Consider the following 14,510-nt stretch of genomic DNA (forward strand, 5'->3'; position numbering starts at 1 on the left):
CCAGCCGTGTGATCTTTGGCGTCTGAGCGCCAGTCCCCTCTCTCTGGGTCTCGGTTTCCCTAGCTGCAAAGTGGAACTCACCATCCTTGCCCTATCTCTCTCCCAGGATGGGTGTGAGATTCCTGTGAAGAGTGTCCTATATCCTGGGGCTTTTCTCCTCCCTCGGGGGCCCTTTAGTGGTTAAAGGAGCTAAGATCTTGGAGACATCAGACGTGGAAATCTGTATGTGTGGTCATGGCCCATAGGGCCTTTCTTTATTGTTCATGGGCATGCCTCTGTCCAGGGCATGTTCTTGAGACTGATCCTGGTGTGGTGGTTAATTTTATGGGTCAGTTTGGCTAGACGCTGGCCACCAGTTGTTTCGTCAAACACTAGTCCGGTTGTCGCTGTAAAGCTATTTTTTAGATGTGACCAACATTTACACTCAGTTGACTTGAAGTAAAGCAGATCACCCTTCATCATGTGGACGGGCCTCATCTAATCAGTTGGAGACCCTGAGAACAAAGGTGGAGTTTCCTGAGAGAAGGGATTCTGCCTCCTGAATGCAAATAGAAGTTCTGTCCGTGTTTTCAGACTTTGGACTCAAGACTGCAACATCAGCTCTTACCGGAATTCCAGCCTACCAGCTTACCCTACGAATCTGGGACTTGCCAGCTCCCATAGTTATGTGAGCAAATTCCTTAAAATAAAGCTCTCTGTGCATAGATAGACAGATAGCTAGATAGATCTTCAAGAAACAAGGCATAAAGAAAGATGATAGACAACAGAGATAGAGATAGAGATGGAGATGGAGATGGAGATGGAGATGGAGATGGAGATGGAGATGGAGATGGAGGTGGAGGTGGAGGTGGAGGTGGAGGTGGAGGTGGAGGTAGAGGTAGAGGAAGAGATGATAGAGGTAGAGATAGAGATAGATAGAGATAGAGATAGAGGTAGAGGTAGAGGAAGAGATGATAGAGGTAGAGACAGAGATAATAGAGATAGAAATAGAGATAGAGATAGAGATAGAGATAGAGATAGAGATGGAGATGGAGATGGAGATGGAGATGGAGATGGAGATGGAGATGGAGATGGAGATGGAGATGGAGATGGAAATGGAGGTGGAGGTGGAGGTGGAGGTAGAGGTAGAGGAAGAGATGATAGAGGTAGAGGTAGAGATAGACATAGATAGAGATAGAGATAGAGATGATAGAGATAGAGATGATAGAGTTAGAGATAGAGATAGAGGTAGAGGAAGAGATAATAGAGGTAGAGATAGAGATAGAGATGATAGAGATAGAGATGATAGAGTTAGAGATAGAGATAGAGGTAGAGGAAGAGATAATAGAGGTAGAGATAGAGATAGAGATAGAGGTAGAGGAAGAGATAATAGAGGTAGAGATAGAGATAGAGATAGAGATATAGACCAATGTGCATAGTATTAGTATTCACAATGATATACATGTATACTAATATACCTGACTTCAGCCCAGATGTCTTGGCAAGGAGTCCCAAGTTGGGAATGTTCAGAACCTCCAGGAAGCACTTGTTTCTCAAATGTGCATCTAGAATTGAGCTTTAAATCCCCAGTGAATGCCAATTTATTAGGAAAAAAAATATCGGTTATGCAACCTCTGCCTACTTCCACGCATGTCCCCCTCTATCACTCCGTGGAGAGCGACTGTGAACCTTGCCAGAAGCCCTGGTGCTTTCCCAAGTCACCTGTCTTCCAGCCGCATGATCTGCCTCCCGACGTGGTGCTTGCTGCTCGAGTGAAGGTGGATGGAGCCCAAAGGGCAGGGAGTGGAATCCCTCCCTGGCGAACTGCACGGCCACCCGCAGGCACGGGGACACACATCGCGCTTGTGAGCAGGTTGGCAGCCTGAAACTGCTTCTTGGAGTGGGAGCTCCACAGCTCCCCACACATCTACCATCTTGTCAACCTCCCTGGCTGCTGGCAGGCATTTGAAAACTGTGACTTCTTCCATTTGAATATTCAGAATGCTTCCCTGTTAACGTGGGGGGAACTCTGAAGTGGAAATGCGGTTGGCACTCAGAACCAGCTTTTCCTCAGGAGGTTCTGACAACCTGCACTCCAGCCATTGAGATGTGCCATGTTTTCTCTCAGCCTTGCTGGCTGCTTGCAGGGCCTCTGTCTTCTCAGCTGTGTGAGACACTGGGGGACGCCTGGGATTTGGGGTGATTAGACTGAGATTTGAGTCCTATATCCGAATTTTTCTAGCTGACTGACGTTGAACAAGGCCTTCAAACTCTCTGTGCCAGAGTTCTTTGTTCTGTAAAAAGGAGATAATAGCAATTGTACTTCCTACCTTAACTAGGTCTATCAGTCAGGACAGGCTGGGTCATGCTGCGTAACAATGTCAAAATTTCAGTGGTTGGGAACAACAAAGATTTACATGCTCATTCATACCACATGTCCATCAGCCATTGGCACAGAGCTCTACTCCATGCCATCTTCATTCACATAGGCTGACGGAGGCACCATCTGCAATATCATTGGCTGTCACGATAGGGTGAAGGGAAAGTGACGAACTGTGAATTAGCGCTGAAGTGCTTCCATCCAGAAGTGACATACTAGTACTCATTGGTCCGTCAGTCCCAAAACCACACCCAACTTTAAAGGGAGAAGGAAGTACATTTCCTCTGTGTGTCTGGGAGGCGGAGGAGGGGGAACTAAAAATTGTGTCGAGCAGGACTAGTAGCGACCATACTGAGGAGGAGCATGTGACAAAAATCCCTTAGATTGTAGCAGACCCTGGAGACTGTAGAGTGCTCACACTTGTAACTATTTCTCAGACTGCTTTGGCCACCGGGATGACCCTCTTATAAGTGAGAACTGCCACACATCCCAATGTCATGTCTACTTTTGCGTTCATAGTCACATTGGTGTCAAGAAGTCCAACTGTGATCACTGAGACACGAGGAGAAAAGGAACGGAGACAGACTTAATAGGAAAAGATGCCTTAGTGCCAAAGGAGACCCAATGGACAAAGGTATTGGGGACTGTTTCCAGAACTCAAGAGAGTATTGATGCATCAGTCAGCGGCATATTCTTATCTCAGGTAATGATTTGGATTTGGTGAAACAATATTACTTTTCATCTTAAATATTTGTATTTTTAAAATTGAATGTTACTATTTTAAAATTTGAATCTTACTGTTTGTTAGCTAAGTTTATATTTAATTCATCCATGTGTTTGCATTATATAACTGTATTCGGGCCATAAACCAGTTTTATACTTATACTAGAGGCCCGATGCACGAAATTCGTGCAAGCGGCTCAGCCCTCACAGCCCCGGCTGCCTCGGCCTTTGCAGCCTGGCTGCCTCGTGGCTCCAGCTGCCTCGCGGCCCTGCGGCCCTGCCCACTGGTCATTCCGGAAGGTTGTTGTGGAAGGTCGTTCTGCAAGGTCGTTCCGCTGTCCGGTCTAATTAGCATATTAGCTTTTTATTATATAAGATTTTGCCAGGGACACTTGCTGACCTTCTTGTCACCCCGCGTTAGAACCCTCTTCCTATGACAGTGGAATCCCCACGTTATGAATCAGGGTCTATTTCCGAATGGAGAAGCTGGAAATGCCAGCAGTTTGCTTTCCTAGCCTCCCTTGCAGCTAGACAAAAATCACATGACCTGGGTCCACCACTCAAACGCACTCTCACCAGACTGATCAGAAGTTCACGATGGAAAAAAGGAGAGAGACTATGTGGATCCCTCTCAGGGGAGCTTGTTGGCTGTGGAGGCTGCCACACCTGGGTAGCGCATGGGTGGTGTCTCAGAGACAACTCTGGCCTCCGTGCCAGCAGTGACCCCACTTCAGGCTCTGCAGGACTGGCTCTGTCATTCGATGTCATGTTGCGGGGCCTCCATCCTTGTTCCCTAGTCTTCGGGGAGAGTCTGTTAGCCACTCCATGGCCTTCCATGTTTTCCGCTTATAATAGCCACCATTGTTTTCTGTTGTTTGCAACACGCATATAAATATTGAAGTGATATTAACATGAAAATAATCCGTGCCGAGCCTCAGCATCCACAGGAAGCACCCCCTTCCAAGGGAAGTGGGTATATCATCTAAATGTGATACGCGCTGATCTAGTGGGACTCTTATTTTAAAATGCAAAGACTGAGATGTGAATGGGGAGAGACCTGCTAGGGCAGTGGTCGGCAAACTCATTCGTCCACAGAGCCAAATATCAACAGTACAACGAACGAAATTTCTTTGGAGAGCCAAATTTTTTAAACTTAAACTTCTTCTAACGCCACTTCTTTAAAATAGACTCGCCCAGGCCGTGGTATTTTGTGGAAGAGCCACACTCAAGGGTCCAAAGAGCATATGTGGCTCACGAGCCGCAGTTTGCCGACCACGGTGCTAGGGTCCCGCAGCGCGTGAAGAATGGACTCCAGACCAGGACCCAGAGGTCTTGCCTTTAGTCTCCAAGTGCCTTCCCACAGGGCAGCCCAGCTGGGCAGTGCTGGCCTTCTCTGGGCCTTGGCAGGTGGGGAGGACTTCAGCCATGAACGGGGAACTGGTCATGGACCACAGTTAAACGTCTGCACCCCAGCAGCCGCTCCTTCCAGCATCCTGGCGAGGGGCGCCCAAGGACTGAGCCTTAGGATTGCTGGCCGTGGGCCCAAGAGCAAGCAGGGGGTGGGGGCGAGCCCTTGCCCCTGGAGCCACCAGACAATCGCCCTGCAGTCCACAGCCGTCCCGTAAACAAGCCGCTGTGCCCGGGAGAACATGATAATAGCAGGCCTTCTCTCCGAGTCGGGGACGGTCTGCAATTATCGTCTTAGCCGGCGCAGATAGGGCGTGCAAAGGGCACACATTTTGTGAGGCTGGATACCATCTCCACAAGCTTTCTCCCCCTCTCCCTATTCCAGGGCTGGGGCTCCAGCTCTCTCCCCGAGCCCCACCCTTCAGATTTCTCCTGCAAGGCCCCTGGTGAGGCGTGCTTAGGGGAACATAACCACGGAGTCTTCCTCACTCATGTCACATCCAGGGCTGCCAGCTTACTCAGGTTGGGGCCTGGCGTGGGGGAGGGGGTGGGGGGGCAGGGAAATGGTGCAGAAAGGTCCCTTCCAATGGTCACTGTGCATGGACTTGTTCCATCAGAGAGCCAATCCTCTTTGGTAAATCCTGGCTCTCAGGAAGTACCTGCTGGACAATGTTTACCTCTGGGGACTTCATCAGATGTCTACAAAGGAGCAGCCCGGCTGGCATGGCTCAGTGGTTGAGCATCGGCCTATGAACCAGGAGGTCACGGTTCGATTCCCGGTCAGGGCACATGCCCGGGTTGCAGGCTTGATGCCCAGTGTGGGGTGTGCAGGAGGCAGTCGATGGATGACCCTTTCTCATCATTGATGTTTCTAGTTCTCTCTCCCTCCCCCTTCCTCTCTGAAATCAATAAAAAAATATATTTTTTTAAAAAATATATATATTTTTTAAAAAAATACATATTTTATTGATTTTTTACAGAGAGGAATGGAGAAGGATAGAGAGTCAGAAACATCAATGAGAGAGAAACATTGATCAGCTGCCTCCTGCACACCCCCTACTGGGGATGTGCCCACAACCAAGGTACATGCCCTTGACCGGAATTGAACCTGGGACCCTTCAGTCTGCAGGCCGACGCTCTATCCACTGAGCCAAAGCAGTTAGGGCAATAAAAACATATTTAAAAAAATAAAATACAAAAGGAGCATATGAAAAAGCATATCTGTGCAGGCATGAGCTGGGTGCCAGGGGGGAGTGGTCTGAACAGGTCTGCCCTGAGTCTTGAAAAGCAGTATGGGCACCCACCACTCACTGTGACCCTAAGACCTCAGCGCTGGCACCGGGGAGTTGTCACAGAAGAGGTTGACAAGTGGAAAGAGCAGGACCCAAGGAGAGTTCCGGAGAGTTCTAGAGAAGCCCACGGCGAGCGCCTGGATGGGACACAGCATGAACCACTCCCTCCCTGTGTGCTTAGCTTCCTCCTCTGCAAATGGAGGTGATGATTCTCCCAATTAGGACAAGCCAGGCCATCCTGCTGTCTGTCCCTGAGCTTGCAATTCCTCTTTGGCACAATAGAAGTCTTAGGCTCCGTATCCGGGAATGAGCTTGAGGAGCAGGTTGAATATAAATAAAAGGAGTGAACAGACTGTCTCTGGCTTCACCCCCCCCCCACCCCGTTGGGGGAGCTTGCACCCCCTCAGTGCTGAGCCCAGGAAAATCGTTGACATCGGAGCTGTCTGCGTCAGGCTTATGAATCTCAATCCCTAAATTATGGGTGACAGAGGCTTCTTAAAGAGGAAATGAATTGTTGCAACACAATCCATCCATGTTGTATCGATATGATTAGCTAGTTATCCATGGAGTGCAGTAATTTGCTTTGATTTTTAAGTATCCGTTCGCAGCCAAGTCCTAATGAGGCGGCTCTAAATTGATTAGATTCTCCAAGATACAGCACGGTTCACGGATTGTTTCAGAAAACTGTCAAGATCTCCAGGCTGGCATTTCATTGGATTTAACGATTGCTGGAGAAGGTGTGCATCCCAGCCAGATACAATCACATTTGTCAGCATGATCCTTTTAAGCACAATTCAATTAAAGTGTTATTCTCTAATTTTATTAGAACCTGAGCCCAGAGCTAATGCAAGCGCCCGATACCGCGTCAGGAGGGAAGTGTGCACAATTTAATTTCCCTAATTGGAGTTTAGTGATCTAACATGCTTTTCATATCTTAATTCTTGGGATAATCTCCGGGTTTTGCACCTGCCACAATTCTCTTTAATGGAAATGAGGAATCGGATGCATGGGATCCCGGGGTCACATTTGCCTCGTTGAAGGGAATTTGCACATCTGGATCCTTTGCTGTGACCTGATCCGTCCCCACTGACCTTGGCCTTGACTTGGTTGAGGAGCATCTCTAGCCCGGATAAGATCGCCCTTTCCAACCATCAGGCGGTGTTGGAAGGAATGTGCTGGAAAGAACGTGGGCTAGTTTTGGATCTCAGCTCCATTATGCATGCATGCATGCATGCATCCATCCATCCATCTATCCACTCAATCAACACTGAGTGGGTGCCCTAGCTGGTTTGGCTCAGGGCATAGAGTGTCGGCCTGGGGACTGAAGGGTCCCAGGTTCAATTCCAGTCAAGGGCACATGCCCGGGTTGTGGGCTCGATCCCCAGTAGGGGGCGTGCAGGAGGCAGCCGATCCATGATTCTCTCTCAGCATTGATGTTTCTCTCTCTCTCTCCTTCTCCCTCTCTGAAGTCAATAAAAAATATATTTAAAAAAAAAAATACTGAGTGGTGACAACTATGTGCCGGGCACTGTGTCAGGTGTCCAGGGTACAGACATGAGCAAGTCAGACGTGGTCTTGGACCCATGGAGCTTAGAGACTGCTGGGGGAGGGGATCCTAACCCATACCAGCCCCAGGAGAATGGCCATGGTCATCCAAGACGTGAAGGGAAAGACTCTGGGAAGAGGCCTTGTCCTGTTCCGGTTGTAGGGACCTATTCCGGCTGGAGGACCTCGGAGGACCTCAGGCAAGACGCTAAGGAGTTTCAGGGCCTGAAGACCCGGGGCGAGGGCCAAGCAACGCCTCATGCAGGACTCGCCGGCTGCCCCGGGGCACTCACCACTGTTCAGCCAGAGCCTGTAGGAGCCGGAGGGAGTATGTAGGAAACGCTTCCCCCACCCCACTCCATCCCTGACTCTGAGCAGCATCCAAAGAATGGCTGAAGGCTTCCTGGTAGAGACCAGATCAGGGGTTGGGGCGGGGCCGGGGGGGGGGGGGCACCCTCAGCCTGAACAGCCAGGACCTGAGAAGGAGCTGCTCCTGTTCCAGCTCCCCAGGGGCTGAGTTCTCGCTGATGAACCCCACAGGGTGTGCCCAGTGAAAGACGCGGCTGCCGGGACGGTGGGCTCCTTGCTCCACACAGGTGATCTTCCTGTCAGAGATGATTAGGGGTCAAGTTTGTCTGTGAGCCTGGCTGGAGGCCAAGGCAGGGGGAGAGGGAAGATGAGAGGGGGGCTATTAAAACCGAAAGAGAAGCCGACAGAGAGGAGAGGAGGGGGCGGGGAGCGAGTGGGATTGGGAAGGGAAGAGAGAGCGACATATTGAAGCAATTGGGAAAAAGAGTAAAAGGAGAGAGAATCATTTGGAGCAAGCACTTTCTAATCTTCTAATCTCTCCTCTGCCCCCCCCCCCCCATACTCTTCACCCCATCCCTGTTTCCCTCTCGCCCCCAACCCCCAAAGTCAGTGATTAAGCTATCCTATCAATAACAAATCGAATGAGACTGGGGTCTTGGGAAATAATCATCTTCGTGAACACCGGCCACATAAAATGATTGTCTCCAACCTTTTCTTCCCGAGATGGGGCGGGGGGAGGGGGGAGGGGGGGCCGGGTCACAGGCCTGCTGGTGGAATTACCTCTCCCCCCGGCTCTCTCACGGGTGGTGAAGATTCATTTCATCTCATCACCGTGTCTGACTGTCCTGGCCAGGTAAGTGCTCACGACAGTGAAAAATGACAGGTGGCTCCGGGAAGGGCACCAAGAAATAAAAGCAGGCCTCCAGACTCCAGCCCCGCGTGAGCGCCCGGGTGCCGGCACCCGGGGTGTCAGGACCGGGGCTCCCCTTAGATGCCAACAAAGCCTGCAGCCCTGCAGCCCCAGGTTAGGGCAGGAGCCTCGGCTACCCTCCTGGGCCCCAGGGAGAGGTTCGCCCCTAATGATGCCCCCGCCCCTAATGCATGGGGTAGACTCATCGCTCAGGGGTGCTCCTCGAATTTCACTGATTCAGGCAGAAAGGTGAGTTCGTCCCCCAAAAGAGCCACTTTTGATAAGAGGCGTTTCTGGATGATTCTAAACCCTAAATGCAGAGCGTCTGGTTGGAATGCCTGACCCAAGGTGAGCATCCCCGTCGAAAGTCTGCAGGTCCCAACGGGTGAGTTTGCTGTTGTTTTTCTGTTTTATTCAAACAGCGCTGATGGCAGCGCCTCTGTCTCCTACCTGGGTGTGACTCCTCCTTTCCTTCCTTCTCCGTCCCTCCTCCCTCCCTCCCTCCCTCCCTCCCTCCCTCCCTCCCTTCCTTCCTTCCTTCCTTCCCTCTCTCATTCCCTATTTCCCTTATTTCAACAGATATTTACTGAGCACCCATTCTGTGCCAAACCCTAAGCTCTGGGACGATATGAGTGCACAAGACGCACAAGGTCCCTGCCCTCATGTAATTCGCATCCTCTTCAAAAATCACAGACAATACACACACACACCACCAACAGCAATCCTGTCAATAGCCTTGAGTGCTATGGAAAAAGAATGCACAAGGGATGAGGCAGGGTGGGTTGGGGTGGGCAGGGGGCACCCAGGGTCTGTGAGCAAGCAGAAGAGTGGGAGGAGGGGAGGTCAGGCCGAGAGGATGCTCAGATCACACAGGACCCACCTTGACTCTGGGTGCGAGGGGAGGCGTCTGGCTGCTGGGTGAGAAGCTGGACAGTGAGGCGATAGTCCAGGTGAGAGTGGGCCAGGTGTAGGCAGTGCCAATGGTAAAAGTGGGGGTAGGGCGTGGGGGTGGGGTGGGGGTCAGGGGGTCCTGGATGTATGTTGCTGGTGAGCTGGTTGGATTTGCTGGGGGAGTGGAGAAAGAGTGGAATCATTCTTGGATGCTGACAGGGGGGCGCCCCAGTTGCAGTGAGCACCTCCACTGTGGGCGGGCGAGCGGCGACAGACACCTTGACCTCCCCCCCCCGCCCCAGCTCTCTGGTGGCCACGGAAGGAGAAGGCACGCCTCACAGGACGTTTCCTCTTCTCACCCCGGCCGGATGCCTCTCTGCAAAGTGTCATTACCCCCTTTTTGCTCAGGGAAGACATATCTAGGCCTCAATTTCCATTGATCCAGCCTGAATCAATGCTTTTAAAAAATCTCACGCACATTTGGCTTAAGAGCCAAAGCATGCATTTTATGGTTTGACATGGTGTCATCGATCGGAAGCATGTGTGTGCGAGTGCGTGTGTGTATGTGTGTGTGTGTGCGCACGCGCGCGCCCCACCTGCCCGAGCCCCCTGCCCACCCCGGCGGCCAGCCTGGTTGCGGTGCGTCCTTAATGGACTTGCCCCCGCCTGCTCCTTCGAAGCCTCCCCCCGCCCTCAGCACGGGCCCTTTCTCAGGTTTTTTGAAAGGATCGATACGGTGCTGAGGCCTCCCGCTGCTGCCTGTCACTCACACTCTGCCATACCATAAATTATGAATCTGCCTCCCCCTCTCTCTCTGGCACTGTCTCATTGCTATTGCAGTCAGTGGCTCTGCAATGGTTGACTCTTCTCAGCCTCAGAGGCAGGGGGGCAGTTGAAGTTTAGTGAGGACACGGGTCAGGGCAGCAGGCCGAGGGAGAAGGGCTGTGATGGTCGAGAGGGTGGCGGGAGCTGCTGGTAGAAAGCAATAAACGGCCCTAGCTGGTTTGGCTCAGTGGATAGAGCATCGGCCTGTGGACCCAAGGGTCCCGGGTTTGATTCCCAGTCAGGGCTCGATCCCCAGTAGGGGGCATGCAGGAGGAAGCCAATCAATGATTCTCGTTCATCATTGATGTTTCTCTCTCTCCCCCTCTCCCTTCCTCTCTGAAATCAATAAAAATATATTTTAAAAAGCAATAAGTGGTTCCTACAAGAAAAAAAATAGAAAAAATAGAAAGAGGAGTGTGAGGAGGAGGGGATGAAGAAGAGGAGGGGGAAGAAGAGGAGGGACAGAGCGGGGAAGATGATGATCCCAGGGCTCAGGCAGGTAAAGTCTATCAGGGAAACATCAGAGGTGAAGAAATCTGTAAGTGCCTGCCCCACCTGCAGGGGGCAGCAGTGACCCATCTTCAGACCATAGCTTTTGTCCAGGAATGTGGAGCCAGATTTACCATGTCTTCTGACTTATTTTAGAGAAGCTGGAAATCCTCCAATTTGTTTTTTGTTTGTTTTTGTTTTTTTTTGTTTTGTTTTGTTTCTTTTTTGCAATAGTTTCTGATGTTTAAAAATATAGTGCAGGCCCTGGCTGGTGTGGCTCAGTGGATGGAGCGTCGGCCTGTGGACTGACGGGTCCCAGGTTCGATTCCGGTCAGGGGCACATGCCTGGGTTGCGGGCTCGATCCCCAGTGGGGGGCGTGCAGGAGGCAGCCGATCCATGACTCTCTCTCATCATGGATGTTTCTCTCTCTCTCTCTCCCTCCCCCTTCTGACATCAATAAAAATAAAATAAAATAACAATAATCCATGAAAACATTATTGCTAATATATATATATATATATATATATATATGTATATATATATATATATATATATATATATATATATATATATATATATGGTGCAGGTCAATCAAAAGGGCCACGCGTTTGCAACCAGTTTGAGCTTTATAGGTAGAATCACTTCCTTCCCAGCAAAGGTTTCATGGTGGCCATTGAGCCTGATCTTGAGGACTTGGTATGACGGACATCTGAGATGGGAGGAAAGGGTTGATAGGGACCTTAGAGAGAATCCAGTTCATCTATTCCACTTCACAGATTGGAAAACTAAGGCCTACGGGACTCATTTCTTTCCGTTGCTAGCTCATAGAGGACATAAAAATGGGGCAAGTGTGGAAGAGTAGGTCGGCGACACATTGTGGAGGCCCCTGAATGCCAGGCTAAGGAATTTGGATTTTAAGAAGCATGTCTGCCGAAGAGCTAACACTTCTGAGTGCACACTATGTGCCCGGCTCCATGGGCCCCCTCACTTCATCTTCACAACGCAATCACTATCACCCCCATTTTACAGGTGAGAAAACTGGGTCTTAGCAAGTTTCAGAAGCTTGCCAAATTCACACAGCTGGCAAACGGCAGAGCAGGTACTCAGACCCCGGCCTTTCTGACCCCCAAACTGACTGCCGTGTCATGCTGTGAGCGGAATATGAAGCAGTGGGTTTTCGAGAGATGTTCCATATTTTTAAATCCTCTAACTCACTTACTCCTGTTTTGTTTTATTGACTTGAAGATTAGGTTTCCACATTTCTTCAGAAGTCTCTCCCCACCCCTTTTTTAAACACAGCTGTCTTTGAGGGTGGAGAGGAGGAGTATTTTAAACAGGAGTTGTTTAACTAATTGCCAATTATCTCTGAATAGGGTATGGTTTCCAACAGCTGTAAGGGATTTTGGTCCCCATCCATTGCCTACTGTTGCTGGTACTTGCGAGTGTGTTGAGATATTCTTGGCCTCTTGCTTCAAAGAGACAACCCAGTGCCTCACCCCCTCCTCCATTCTCTAAGACCATCTCAGCCCCGCTTTTGTACAGACTGGCTGGCTAAGGAGGGTGCTGCCTGCTTCTGACTATAAGGTGGGTAAAGACTCTCTCTCTCTCTCTCTCTCTCTCTCTCTCTCTCTCTCTCTCTCTCGGAGTGGCTTGTGGCTTGGCATGTGTGGGGGCAGAATTCTCCCCCAGGACTTGGTACCCATGCTCTCATTTCCCAGGGCATTTTAACACACACACACACACACACACACACACACACACACACACACACCGGCTTGTGTATGCAGGGTTCTCGTTCCAATATGAGACCAGGCTTTGCCTCCTTCACCCCCAGTCTAGCAGAAAGCTCAGACGTGAGCTGCCAGAGGACCCCACTGTAGATGGGTGATGTGAATTGTCCCTTCTGGCTCTGTCTGCTGGATCCTGGGAACAGGCCGAGGGGCAAACCTTTGTAAATGTTAATCTCCTTATGCTTAAGATATCACACCGTCTTTGATGTTCTCAAACATGCTGACTCCTATCTTGGTTGAGGGTGTGTGGCCCAGACAGGCCAAATGCTTGTTTTGTCTTTTGTCTTCCTCCAGGAGGGCTCATATGATGATATGTTCATCTCCAGCTGAAATATGAACAAGTCCTTCTTCAAAGCCAGGTTGAGGGGGGCGGGGGGAGGCAAGATGCAGTGACATTCAGGGCCACTCAACCGCCATTCCCAGAAACCAAACTTAACATGAGTCATTTTCTCACCCAAGTCCTGTGGGATTCAGGTAGATGACCTGTCCATTACAAAGTCCTCCCACTGAAACAGAAAGGGGGGGGGAGGGTATTTTTAAAAATCCATTCATATTTTTTATGATCAAGGTAATGCTAGTTGCTGTAACAAATAAAACCAAAAATGTATAATGGCTCAAGTGCAATGGAAATTTATATTTCCCCGATGTCAAGTCCCAATGAATGCTCCTGACTGGAGGTGGATTTCCTCAAAATGGTGATTCAGAAACCCAGATTTATTGCCTTGTGTTCCTTTTATCTTTGACAATGGTTGCCGAGCTTGCTGTGTTCCTCTGTAACCAACGGTGGGAGAAGAGAGAGTAGGGAAAACACACTCAATTTCTTAATCGCTGATGCCTGGAGATAACAGCTATCATGTCCTATCAGATCCCATTGGCAAGCACTAGTCACATGACTTCCCCTAGAGGGAGGCTGGGAAATGTAGTCCTGGCAGTGGCTTCCCATGGAAAATCTACCCAGTATCCTTCAGAAGTGGAAGCAGGAATCTGGGGTGGGCAGTTAGCCTCTCTGTGGCATACCTGAGCTGCGAGGAGGCAGCTGGGGTACAAGAGGAAGAGAAAGCAGTAGAGTTGGATCAGTGGGTATGGATTTGAGTTTCAGAGTCTGGCATGTCCTGGTGGGTGAGTCACGTCACCTTTCTCAGCCTCTGTTTCCTAATCCGTAAAATGGAGATCATTCTCAATGCACAGAGGTGAGAAGGGTGACCCTGTTATACTAGCAAACGTTCTGCCTGCGGTTGCTCCCTAAGCTTGGATGGCACCGTAGTATTCTAGGGGAAATGGGATGTCGGTGGCGATTTCTATGGATTTTGAAACACCTAGCAACACTGGGCCTGCATTCCTGTGTGGTGACGATCAGCTAGAGCTGACTGTAGGTGAGGTGTCACCGTGAAGTTCCCTGCAGACCCACCACTCCCATAAGGCCTGCGGTGTGCCTGTTGACGTAGGCTGTCCGGCCCTTGTCGGCAGGAAAGTCTGAGTCACCTGAGCTCCACAAGTGCCCTATACGTTAATGATGATGATCGCATTCAAGCTTCAGGGATGTTTTGCTTCTAGTTTTCTGCTTTCCAAAGAACTTCGGCATTGCCAAGCCTCCACCCCAGCTGCAGGATCCGGAGCACTGGCCTAATTAACCGATCCGCTCTAGAAATTGCTTATTAACAATGAAGGCCAATGTAGCTTTTTTTAATCATCGATTTTTTTTTTTTTTAAATCTTGGCAGAGCTCTATGTTATGAATACCGTAGCACAACCTTCAGGATCTTGTTAATTGTCATAAGCTAATGAGTGGGGATTACTGGAGAAGGTTTTCTTCCAGAACTCGGAGCCCTGTGAGCCTACTAATATGATTAGGAAGTTGGCCTGCTCATGCCAGTGCTGGGAAGGATGCCTGACTGACGGCTGCAATTGATTGGCACTGGTGGTGATGCCAGGGGCATGGTTTTGTAGGGGGAGGGTGGTTATCTCTGCCA

This window comes from Plecotus auritus (assembly GCF_963455305.1).
Source record: "Plecotus auritus genome assembly, chromosome: 10".
NCBI lineage: Eukaryota > Metazoa > Chordata > Mammalia > Chiroptera > Vespertilionidae > Plecotus > Plecotus auritus.